Source organism: Hylaeus volcanicus, unplaced genomic scaffold (genome assembly GCF_026283585.1).
Source record: "Hylaeus volcanicus isolate JK05 unplaced genomic scaffold, UHH_iyHylVolc1.0_haploid 12142, whole genome shotgun sequence".
In the NCBI taxonomy this organism is placed as follows: domain Eukaryota; kingdom Metazoa; phylum Arthropoda; class Insecta; order Hymenoptera; family Colletidae; genus Hylaeus; species Hylaeus volcanicus.
In genome coordinates this window covers 175,414-189,591 of record NW_026533107.1, presented here as the reverse complement: position 1 = coordinate 189,591, position 14,178 = coordinate 175,414, and positions in this window count along the sequence as shown.

The following is a 14,178-nucleotide window of genomic DNA, read 5'->3' as shown; positions in this document are numbered from 1 at the left end:
TTAGCTTCAGGGAAGACCATTCGCCACGGAAACAATGTTTTCTCCAGCGATCGATGGTTTCGAGAACGATGCACTTGATCGATATCGCGATACTACTGAATTTCTAAGGTTGGTTCAGGATGCTGAAAATGGCGGATCCTTTCATGAATTTTTTTAAAATAACTGTACTGGGTCTAAAGTATTAATATATGCCGTGTATCAACCCCGTACCCTTACTGGAAGGGTAGTTACAGGGCAAAATGCAATTTACAGTTTAAGCTGGTATATCTTTTGTTGTACAGTATCAAAAATTTTGAAAAAAAATTAGGGATATTTTACTTTATGGCGTACGTATTTGTAAATTTTTTCAGAATTTTTCACTGCAATATGGATTTTTAAAAAATTCGAGAATTTAAAAATAATTCTTTTTAATAGAAATTACGAAATGACGACGTTTATATTTTTACACAGTTAGGGTTTTCTTATGATTATTAATATATAATTTATTCAGATTTTTGGAAGGTGTGGAACGATGTTGGACAAATCAAAAACCAACATTTGCTTATATTGTTACCTTAACTTTTCATGTGACCATGTTTATATTGTGACAGTTTTAATAGCTTATTATCGTTATCAATATATATAATTTTTTTAGATTTTTTGTAGAGGTGTATTCCATACAAAAAAATTATAAATGGATATTTTTTAACTTTTCGTGCACAGATAACAATAAAATAAACAGTACTTCAATCAACGAAGTCAAACGAAATTCTCTTGTCCAAACGCTCGGTATAAAATCCATCATTCGGGATTTTTACGTATGAAACAGTCCCGTTAATAATATAAAAAAATGTCGGTTTTTGATTGTTCCACCATCGTTTCAACATTTCCAAAAATCTGAAAAAATTATAGATTAATAATTATAACGAAACACTAGCAGTGTAAAAATATAAACGTGGTCATTTCATAATTTCAATTAAAAAAAATTATTTTTAAACTTCTCGAATTTTTTAAAAATCCATATTGCACTGAAAAATTCTGAAAAAATTCGCAAACACGTACACCATAAAGTAGAATATCCCTAATGTTTTCAAAATCTTGGATATTGTACAACAAAAGATATACAAGCTTAAACTGTAAATTGCATTTTGCCCTGTAACTACCCTTCCAGTAAGGGTACGGGTTTGATACTTGGCACAAATGGTTTTTTTTTAACACTCTATTAATTGATATGTTCATTGATCAATTTGGCTCCAGGGCACTTTTAACCCCTTTATCCGGTTGTACCCTTTGGACTCTTTAGACCCAGTACAGTTATTTTAAAAAAATTCGTAAAAGGATCTCCCATTTTCAGCATCCTGAACCAACCTTGGAAATTCACTAGTGTGATGAGGTACATAATTGAGTAAAATTGAAAAAAAAAATCGACTTTTTTTTACCTAACAAGGTAGAAACTCCCTTAGAGGGAGAAGAACCATCGCCGCTGGAGAAGCTCTCTCCTAGGAGGTTGCGAGCAAGGCCACTTAGGGCGTTGCCCTCCTGAGCTGGATCTCGACTCGCATAAGCCCGGTTATCTACGCGTCGAGGACTTGCCGACGATCAATCTACCGGGTGGTTTCTTCGCATCCTTGAACCACGAATCTTGAATAAAATTTTATCGAATATTGTTCTAAATTTAAAACACGTTATGATTCACAATTTCCTCAGTTTCCTTCAGTCTTACTTATCTTCCTTCTGTTATCTTCAATTCTCTTCATCTAGCGAAGTCACGGGATCGCCTGAGGTTACCGCAGGTGGAATGAGAACGTCTAAGGTTTCGCTAATCATTGAATATCAACAACAGCCTCTGTGTCAATTAACGAACACATGATACAGAAGGAATTGTATTCAAAACGATTACGTCAGGTGTTACACACTGAATCTATAATTAATTATTACCATTTCATGGTTCACTAATTGTAATTATTTAACAAATATCGTTACGATGCAGTAGCGTGTTGATTATTGCAAAACAATGGGCAAGAAAAATTGAATCTCTAATGGAGAGAAGAAGTCGCACGGAATACTATCAAAAGAAACACACGTATACATACAGTGTATATATGTACATATGTATACATGTACATGTATCAAGCGTAATGGCGTCGTTAAAGTGAACACCGTTATTCGATGAAATTGCGTTCCTTACATCACCGAGAGACGGTTACACGGAGTTACATGGTTCAACAAGTAGTTCCACCGAGTAGTTTCCTTTAAGAAAGTTTCAAATGTGCCCGATAGAACGGCGAATCGGTTTGTTTAAATAATATAGTATAAAGAGCACAGTTCAATCTTGGCTTTTTCTAAGAGCTAAGTCATATTCAATAATATGTCTTCCTGAACGTTCAATGCGTCTTTTAAATTATTTTCAAATATACAAAACATGTGAATTATGCAAAATATGTAAAATAAAATATATATTTTTATAGTATTTTTATAGTGATACATATTTCACATAAACACGATAAATATCATACGGAATAATATATTGACTAAGAGAAATTAAAAGAATTCATCTGTCTACCTGAATGTTCAATGCATCTTTAAAATTATTTTTAAACATAAATATATAAAGCATATGAATTTTATGTACTAATTTAATATACAGGGTGTCCCAAAAATGTTGTAACGTCTTGAACGGAGCGGTCCGGGAGGTGATTTGAAACAACTTCTTCCTTAGCAAAAATGTTGTTCAAGGCTTCGTTGAGGAGATATTAACGGAAAACACTGACCAATCAGAGCGCGAGTATTCCCGCGGTAGCGTACGAGAGCGGCTGCCTAGCGCGTAGCCACGCCTACCGCGGGCGCTCCACGGGGATACTCGCTCTCTGATTGGTCGATGTTTTCCGTTAATATCTCCTCAACGAAGCCTCGGACAACATTTTCGCTACGAAAAAAGTTGTTTCAAATCACCCTCCAAATCTCCCCTTTCAAGAACCTCCAACATTTTTGGGACACCCTGTATAAAGAGCACAGTTCAATATTTGCTCTTTCTAACAGTGCTAATTTAATATATTCTTCAATACAAAAGTTGTGACACATGAAACATTCTTTCGGACACCCTTAAAGTTATTAGTACATAGAAAATTTTCCGTTTGTCCCCGAAAAATTCATAAACATGGTCCTAGGTAAGCTTCACTCCTTTACGGAGTCATCGTTTCGTCCAGGACTACGTTCGCTCGACTCGCTTATGAAAATCATGCGAAGTTCTTCGTAACTGTGCATCACGGTAAAAGAAAAGCGAAAATTGCTTAACGCCGATAGGACATGCAACGGAACGAAAAGAGGCAGCTGCGTTACACGTCGTTGCGATGGAATGTTTGCATAATTCTAACGTTATAACAGAATCAGGAAGAGCTGAAATTATCAGAAGGGGAAAGGAGTCATTGCAACGGCATCTTGCATAACCATAGGCATATGCATTCGCTTCAGTCGGTGCATCGGAAAATGCACCGTTTTGGACCCACCGCGCCAAGGACGTAATCAGAATTTCCAAATGGAGAGGAAAAAGGACGACATTCTTTCGTATCGAACGGGGTTGCTTGCAACTTGTGTTCGACCGGGAACAAAATTGTAACGGATGAAATGTTCGCTCTTGGTTATTAGTAATCATTACTAGACTGCGGAAGTTTAAGCGAATGAATATTTTTATAGGAAATAGTTAAAGGAATGGGACCTGGACAGAAATCTGTTTTGTGATTAGAGTACTATAAAATATATATTTTTATAGTATTTTTATAGTGATAGATATTTCACATAAACACGATAAACAACATATGCAATAATATATTGAATATGAGCAATTAAAAGAATTCATCTGTCTTCCTGAATGTTCAATGCGTCTTTTAAATTAATTTCAAACATACATATACAAAGCATGTGAATTATGCAAAATATGTAAAATAGAATGTATATTTTGATAGCATTTTTATAGTGATAGATATTTCACATAAACACGATAAACAATATATGCAATAATATATCGAATATGAGATCACAGCTTGAAAAAAAATCGAATTTTTAAAAACAAACCGCCTTTTCTTTATTTTTATGCTCATAACATTCTTAATAATGGTTTAAATTCAATTGTCTTTTTTTTCAAAATTTTCGTTTTTAGATGGTCTTTAGAGAAAAAAAAAACAAAATAAGTATTTAAAATGTTTTTAATCGAGATTTTTGAATTTTAAATATTCAATCGCGTTTTTAAAACTGTGTATTTTTTCTGCAAAGGCCATCTAAAAACGAAAATTTTGAAGGAAAAAAAAAACGATTGAATTTCGACCATTTTTAAGAAAGTTATGAGCATAAAACTAAAAAAAGAGCGGGTTTTTTTTTGAAAATTTGATATCTTTTTAAACAGTGTTCAAGAAAATCTCAAAATTTACCAGGAATCCTCTTTTAAGGAATACTAAAAAAATACCAAATTAAAAAGTAAAAATTTTTTACCGTCCGATTTGACGTGGAATGCCCCATATCCTTTCATTACACATCTCTTAAAAACATATATAAAAACCATTAAACCAAAGTACCTCGAAAATGAATGACCATTTTAAAAAAGCCAAAATGTTCCAAAAAATGTCCAAAAGCGATTTTCACAACCGTGTCTCCCACTTTGTTAGACTTCATGCAGTAGAGCTTTAACATAAAAAAAGTGTTGCAAGTAACCTCATTTGACGTTACCTACTCTATTGTCCACTAGGTATGCACATGTTGCAATTTACTCAATGGTTGAAACCTTCGACTCAACTGTTGCTTTCTTCGCAGCAAGAAAGTGAACTCGAGGGTCTGCTAATCTACATCTACACTCTTACACTCCCACAACTTTCGTTCCTCGACTCGAAGGGTTACATAAGAGGCGCGCAAGAAGTCGCATAAAATCTTAAGAACGCCTCAAACGCCTCTGTCGCGTCGCGATTAATTAGTCTTGGCCAGGTAATCTAGCCGTGTTTTCCCTGCCATAAAAATGCGCCAGGAACCGAAGCCTTGAAGAAACGTTTCTTGACCGTAACAGGCATTCGGCTTTAGTCACTCTAAATGCAGGAGTACGAGGACCCTGAGCAGCTTCAAAAAATGTTTAAGGGAAAAGGACGCAAATTTTTTAAAAATAACGTACCCAAGCGGATCTTTACGAAGCTTACTGAGTCTTTCATTCGCTATTTTTTAACTCTCCGACAGTTATTTACATTTTATGAAGCGAGGAAGTGACCTTCGCGACTGATTTTTTTTTTTAAACTATTCTGGGTCTTTTTCCAAAAATCTGGCAGTATAGCCCGCAGCGGAATTTTACAAGGAACAGTTTTAAAATTGCGAATGTTTGACATCATTCTGTCTTTGTCTCTCCTCCGATTGTTGTATCTCCCTCTCTGTCACAGCATCGTTGGAGAGACAAGGATAGACAGATCCTTTTGCAATTTTGCAATTTCGGCCTTAAAACTTTATAAATAATGAAAGTACGTTTTTTTTTTCTTATAGAAGAAATTTGTTTATATATACTTTTTCCAACATCAGGCTTTGGAGTCGCATCCGCCAAAGTGTAACAAATATATTAAAACCAGAATTATTAGAAATTTAAGAGTTACCAACTTATTGGAAGATTATACTCTAACAATTATTAATACCATAATAATATTTGTGTTGATGCAATGTATCTTTTGTTTTCATGTAGTGTCATCTTGGATGGATATTCAATTCTTTTTTGTCGATATCTCTCGAAGAGCAGCCTTTTTAACCGACTTCGAAAAGGAGGAGGTTACTCAATTCGACATGTTTTTTTTTTGTCTGTTCACCGATTACGCCGACATGGTTTAACCAATCGAAAGGAAACCTGTTGCATCTTGTAAAGCATGTCCCCCAGTGATCCTGCTGTCAAGACTTTTTGCGATTTGTCATTTTTTACCCGTCTTTTTACCAAAAAACCATGATTTTTAGGTATGCTTGCCGATTACGTCGAGTAGGCTTGATGAATCGGAGTGAAACCTCTTGCATCTTGTCGACTATTTCTTCCAGTTGGTCGCGTAAAAGAAACATTTTGTGACATGTCATTTTTTACCCGTTTTTTTTTTAAACAGAAACATTTTGTCTTGCTTCTTACTCCGAGACGGATGGACCAATCAGATTGAAACTCCTTGCATCTGGAAGAGCATTTGCCATTTGGTCTCATAGCAAAACATTTGTCCTTGTCTTATTTTTTACCACTTTATATCACTTTTTATCGCAAAAAGCGTATTATTTCACGTATGTTTGGCCTGAAACCGATGAAATCGATGAAACCCCTTACATTTTGCTGCCGGAGAGGTTTTCACAATGATCACAGATGCAAAAATTTATGAATTTCTGTATTGTTTATAACTATTGTTATCGCAAAATTTCTATTATACGATGTAACTCGGTGAGGAAATTACCGAGCGCGATGGAACCTTCCGCATTTCATGATAGATGAATTCGTGATGTTCCAATTTGCAAAAATTTATGGACACTTTTATTGATTATAAAACCATTGTTGGTGCAAAATTGCTACGCTCTGGTGTAGCTCAATAAGGAATTTACCAAACGCAATCAATCCTTTCACATGTATTCCTGATAATCCCATTTGCAACAATACAGGGTGTCCCAAAAATGTTGGATGTTCTTGAAGTGGGTGTTTTGGAGGGGGTGATTTGAAACAATTTTTTCTTAGGGAAAATGTTGTTCGAGGCTTCGTTAAGGAGATATTGACAGAAACCTCCGACCAATCAGAGCGTGAGTATGCCGGTGGAGCGCCTGCGGTAACGCAGGCTTCGCAGACGCTGCACCGGCATACTCGCGCTCTGATTGGTCGGGAGTTTCTGTTTCTGGAATATCTCCTTAACGAAGCAACATTTTCATTAAGAAAAAATTGTTTCAACCCCCCCTCCCCCGCGGACCAAGTCTTTTCAAGGACCTCCAACGTTTTTGGGTCATCCTGTATATTGCTGATAACTGTTGTTATTGCATGAAACCTATTGGTTATACATTGCCACTAAAAAGAGTGAAATAAAATAATTTTTTGGAAAAAAAATTTAACCGACTTCAAAAAAGGTACAGTGAAAAGTATGAAATAATTTCTAGGTAATTTATATAAATACACACAAGCTCTAGATAAAAGTATGGGAAAATGCAGTGAAAAGTATGAAATAATTTCTAGTTAATTTATATGAATACACACTAGCTCTAGATATAATTGCTTAAAAGTATGGGAAAATGCAGTGAAAAGTGTGAAATAATTTCTATTTATACTGCATTGTTATTCACCATCGTTTGATGAATTTGAGGCGGAGGCGGCGCAAATATAAAATTAAGTATATTCAAAATTGCCAAACTTGGTTTAACTTTCTGTTCGAGGAACAAAAAATATGACATTAATTATTGCTATTACTATATCCGCTTTAGACATCATATTCATTAACACTATTCAATATCGCCGCCCCCACCAAATACTATCCCAAACTTATTCATACAGTATTTCCATGGGGAGAGTTTATACATTAGCAGTAATCAATATGGCCGCCACTCCCCTCCAAAAAAGCCCCAAATCTACTCACACTATATTTCCGTATACATACTATATACATTAACTATTAATTCCTCATAGACAATAAACATGTATACATTGACAGCATTCAATATTGCCGCCTCTACCAGAAGCTAACCAAAACCGGAATTAAAAAATTTTTACATCTGCGCCTCCTCCGAAAAAGGTGCATTGCATTTAATATGATATATTTAATAATTTAACCAAATTCATCAAACGATGGTGAATAACAATGCAGTTTAAATAGAAATTATTTTACACTTTTTACTGCATTTTCCCATACTTTTAAGCAATTATATCTAGAGCTAGTGCGTATTCATATACATTAACTAGAAATTATTTCATGCTTTTCACTGCATTTTCCCATACTTTTAAGCAATTATATCTAGAGCTAGTGCATATTCATATAAATTAACTAGATATTATTTTGAAGACGGTTAAATTTTTTTTCCAAAAAATTATTTTATCTCTTGTAACCGTTCATTAGCAAAGTTGTTTGTTATCAAATTAAATCGTTCATAATCGTCTTTTGTGTGGCTTAATTTACATATACCTTAACAATTTGCATATAAAAATTTGATTTTGAGCCTTCTTTTGTAGCGTATACGGACTTGGATTTCCGAGGGTTAAAAAGCTGTAGAAAACTGACCATTCGAAAGAAGTTATTCCTACTTGTGTTACGATTATTGTTATGCCCGTGACGAGCAAAAGCTTTCAAAGAACATACACTACCGTGAATCCACCAGATGGCACGGAACATTTGCAGGCACTCGTATCTAGTGATGTAGCAAAGGTAGAAAAAGTAAAGAGAGAGAGAGAATGAGTAAACTCGAGGCAAGGCTGACTTCCACTGAACGCAGGTGGGTTTCAATGTCGCCAGAAGACTCAGGTCAGATTGCATCATAAGAATTGCACCACTGAGACCAGCAGCCTTGTAATGCCACCGCCTTCTTATTTCCTTCCTCTAATTTGGTCCCCGCAGACAGCCTTAAAAGGTCGTCCACGAATTCCATTTGCATTGCTCGACTTAACGTTCTACTACTATTTTAACCTTTCTTAAGCTGGCAGGACCAAATCAGTATCAGAATATTTAGTACTTGTTAAGATTGAAAATCTTTTTATTTTTGAACAACCGAAATTTGTGTCCCGTTGTATGGTGAAAAATGCTGTGAGGCGATGAAATGGGTGGGTAGTAACAGAATAAATATGTATGATGGCTTCTGTGCATTTATCGTAGAGAAATTTATGTATTTAAGGAGACTTTACTGTAGTAACAAAAAAATGTTCCGTTACGATTGGTTCTTAGTACGTCACAAATCAATAAAGGGGTTTTCGGATAAATAAAAATCTCCTGTCGCGGGAAATCATTAAATATGGTGCAGTAGGTGGTGGCTCGCGATCAGTTAGTCGTGAGATATCCTGTCACTTGATTTTCAATCTCTCCAACTTTTGCGTGTGCGCGAAGTCTGTAAATTTTTCGTACTAATTTGTACCACCAACAATAATTTTGTACCTCATGCCGTTTTCGACAAAATCGTGGCGCTGCTAGCTTAATATTAATATTACGGTTTTCTTGAAAACGGTAACAGGTACAAAATTTCTTCTGGTGGTACACATTAGTACAAATTCAGTACTAAATGTATCCACTTTAATTTTTTCATTTTTATTAATTTTGACGTATGGTCCTGCTAGCTTAATATTAGGTAGACCGAAAAGTAATGTCGTTTCTTTTACATTAAATTCAAACTTTCCAATAAATTTCAATCTTTAATTCATTATATAATCGCCCTCAATGTCAGCAGCCTTTTGTCACCTAGTGTGCAAATTTTTAATGCCAGAAAAATCAATGAGCTGATAAATGATAAACAAGTATTTAAGACGGCAAAAACAACATTACTTTCCAGTTTACCTAATATTAAGCTAGCAGCGCCACGATTTTTTCGAAAACGGCACGAGGTACAAAATTATTGTTGGTGGTACAAATTAGTACAAAATAAGTACTAAATATTCCACCAGTCCGATATGATTCTGCTGATTTGATCCTGCCAGCTTAAGAGAGGTGACTTCGAGCAGTAAATATTGTACAAGAGTTGTACGGCTTTGTTATGATTCGTAAATAAGACAAAACGAATTATAACAGAGTAATGAACTGTCCATAAGTATGAAATTTAATAAAAAGATATAATACATTGGGTTTTATTATTCAGTTTGTGTTTACTTCATAGACTACAACTTTGCCCTTTTCACAATTAGTATAGTCCTTGTGCAGCCAATTACCCCACTTAGCAGGAACACTTTGATCTTTCCATCTGGTTGAGGCCAGCATCCTCTGGATGGTCAATTAGGTGTAACCGCTCCTGATTCCGTGGATCGTTAAAGTCTTCCTTGAATCCTCCGCAGCATGATTGCATGAATGACCGTTCCGAGTCGATTCTTGGGAGGCTAGGTCGCAATTAACTCACTGGAGGAGAAAGAATCGGGATACCAGTCTTTCCTTATACTATGGCTAAGTATGGTTCGGGCCACGGGAATATCAATCACGTCTGCAACGGATCAATTTTTTTTGCCGCCGTTCGCCATAATGGCGTTGGTGGTGTTACTAGTACATTTTTAGGATCAACATCTCGGATTTTTTTTATCAAATTCTAACTGTTGCGCTGGTAGACAGATTAGAATGTGATTTTAGGAGTTAAAAGTTAGGACATGGAGGTGGCAAATTATTTTAGTTAAACCGAAATTAGTTTAATAATGTACTAGTAATTAATATTTATAAGTAGACCGCGGGAGTTTATGCGAATGCATATTTTTATAGGAAATAGTTAAAAGAATGGGACCTAGACAGAAAGGACGTAGCCGATTAAGATGGTCAAAACTGCCCTTAGAGCTTTTTCAATGGCTCTTGAATCGTTCGAAAGCTGACCAAGAAAAACCCTCTAGCTTGCCCGTGAGGGTAATTACAGGGTAAAATAGATTTTACGCTTTTCGGCGCATTTTCCGGTCTCAAATGTATTCTAAAATTCTGAAAAAAATCTGACACATTTCGGATCCTAAGGCGCATTTTTGAGAATTTTTTCAAATTTTTTTGTTACAAACTGTGGCCGTAAAAAATGAAAAAGCTCAACAAAATCGGAAAAACATTTTTTTCTCAAAAATATGAAATCATGCTATTCTACTGTTTGGTTCCCTGATAAAGTACAATAACAGGCAGTGTCTTCAATTTTTTTAAAATTTTTTGTTCGGCTGCTTCATTGTCAAAAACAATAAAAACTGAATTTTTTTCGACGTTTTTGCTGCGAGGAGGAAAGTTACACTTGTTGGCTTTGTTGTGGGCATATATTAAGTAATTTGTAGCGTTATTACACTGAAACAAGCAATTATTTTACCTAAAAAATGTGATTTGAGAGAAAGAAAAAATTGTATTCTGTTGGATATATACAGGAATGTTCGCATCGCTGACAATATCGCTGATTGGCGTGGCGGTTAAGGCGTCAGACTAGAGAGCGGGATACTCTGGGGTTCGAATCCTATCGGTAGCATTTTTTTTTCTATACGTCAAACTTCATTTTTTCTATTTCTTATTATGTATATGGTTTATTCATATAAGTTTGACAATATTTATTTAGCGTTTTAAAAATATTTAAGTCACATTTTTACGTAAAATATACACAAAAATAGTTTTGGAGCATAAACAGTATTAGAAAACTCCAGCATAATGCATGTACCTATATGCATAGCAGCTATTATTTATTATTTATTCCATGCTCGATACCTTCATACTATTATAAGGCCAGCTGAAATACTTAGCACCATTTTTAATCAAAATGATTTAAAAAAAATTGACGACACTGCCTGTTATTGTACTTTATCAGGGAACCAAACAGTAGAATAGCATGATTTCATATTTTTGAGAAAAAAATGTTTTTCCGATTTTGTTGAGCTTTTTCATTTTTTACGGCCACAGTTTGCAACAAAAAAATTTGAAAAAATTCTCAAAAATGCGCCTTAGGATCTGAAATGTGTCAGATTTTTTTCAGAATTTTAGAATGCATTTGAGACCGGAAAATGCGCCGAAAAGCGTAAAATCTATTTTACCCTGTAATTACCCTCACGGGCAAGCTAGAGGGTTTTTCTTGGTCAGCTTTCGAACGATTCAAGAGCCATTGAAAAAGCTCTAAGGGCAGTTTTGACCATCTTAATCGGCTACGTCCTTTGGAAAAAATGCTTGTAATTTATTGTCACACGAATTATAATACATACAATGTATATCAGAATAATTGTGAAAAGTATTTTATATATGTATACATAGCGAATATTCTGTAACATACTAATATATTACTTATTATACTACATTTTATTCAAATTTTTCGTGCATATTTTACATATTTTTCATGCATATTTTGCATATATGCATGTTACATATTTATCCTGCATAAACTTCCGCATATTTATAAGCAAAAGGAAGACTATCATCTCTTGTTATCTTCCTTTTCGCTAATTTTCGCAAAACATCGAAAACTGTAAATGTCGCTGGAGAAACAATCGTCACGCCCCGTAAAATTGCGCCTTATTAACTCTACTACCGTCCATTCGCAATAACCGAACGCGAATTATCCAACCATGTCGCGGGAACGCTAGAAAACACGCGTTGGGAAACGGCGTGGCTTGGAGCAGGTGGAATGATGAATTATGCTCATCGGTGACCATGATCGTGTGCAAATAATACAGTGTGCGTCACTTGAACGGCAATTACTATCGTTTAAGGATAGAACGCACACGGAACAAGCGGTGACATATATAGGCGACCTTCGGTCGACCTACGTCTAAGGTGTGCTTAGACGACGTAGTCATCTTCTGGATGTTTTCCTGCTGATGAATTACGTTCTTCGAATGATTCGGTCAGTACATATTACTGTTGCTATTATCCTGGACATTGGTAACTTTGTTTGCCACTGGGAAAATTGTAAACTAAGGACGTAAACAGAACGTCGTAAAATAATACCTCTCTTAAGCTGGCAAGACCAAATCAGCAGAATCATATCGGACTGGTGGAATATTTAGTACTTATTTTGTACTAATTTATACCACCAACAATAATTTTGTACCTCGTGCCGTTTTCGATAAAATCGTGGCGCTGCTAGCTTAATATTAGGTAGACTGGAAAGTAATGTCGTTTTTGCCGTCTTAAATACTTGTTTATCATTTATCAGCTCATTGATTTTTCTGGCATTAAAAATTTGCACACTAGGTGACAAAAGGCTGCTGACATTGAGGGTGATTATATAATGAATTAAAGATTGAAATTTATTGGAAAGTTTGAATTTAATGTAAAAGAAACGACATTACTTTTCGGTCTACCTAATATTAAGCTAGCAGGACCACACGTCAAAATTAATAAAAATGAAAAAATTAAAGTGGATACATTTAGTACTGAATTTGTACTAATGTGTATCACCAGAAGAAATTTTGTACCTGTTATCGTTTTCAAGAAAACCGTAATATTAATATTAAGCTAGCAGCGCCACGATTTTTTCGTAAACGGTAACAGATACAAAATTATGTGTGTGAAGTTAGCCCCGCACTTTTTGAATTTTTAGTTTCTCTTTCTTGTGCCGTATTGTGCTATATTTGTGCTGAATTATGCCGTAAATAAGAGATCGATAACATCAATAACAATTAAGAAAAGAAATAAGCGAAATAAGCCGAAGCTGTCGGCAAAGATCAAACAATATGGGAACTCCATGATAAATGCACACTTTCAATCCCGAGCTTGTGCATTTATCGAGGCATTACTGCACTCTGCTACCCACGAGCACGTGCGAATGCGAATGCAAATTCTTAACGTCTCCTTCCTAACTTTCCCAACGCTGCGAAATCTGGCGATCTGGCGAGATTTTGTAATTAGGAATACTTGTTGTGCTAGTCTAGCACAATCCGGCACAATCAAAGAAAATTCGGAAATATCATAATTTTTAATCACCGGGACCTTTTTTCTTAATTTTCATTGACCCTCGAGCTAATCTCAATTTTTAACGCACGTGTCTAGTGTATTGTAAGTAGTACAATTTAGCACAACTTGCAGAATTCGATTATCTGTCGCCGTTCGAAAATTGTGTGAATATTAAATTTTTTATTGCTTAAAATTCAAAATTTTTTATCTGCAAAATGAGTAGAAATAACGAGTTTCTATCAATGGTAACAATGTAGCACAAGTTAGTACGCACCTTTCGATAGAAAAAAAAGTTTGTTTCGGCAAAAGTGCGGGGCTAGTATAATTTTGGTTTTATTTCTTTTCTTAATTGTTATTGATGTTATCGATATCTTATTTACGGCACTATTCGGCACAAATATAGCACAACACGGCGCAAAAAAGAAAAACTAAAAATTCGAAAAGTGCGGGGCTAACTTCACACACATTACAAAATTTCTTTTGGTGGTACAAATTAGTACAAATTCAGCAATAATTGTATCCACTTTAATTGTTTCAATTTTATTAATTTTGACGTGTGGTCCTGCTAGCTTAATATTAAACTAGCAACGCCAAGATTTTTTCAAAACGGCACGAAGTACAAAATTATTATTGGTGGTACAAATTAGTACAAAGTAAGTACTAA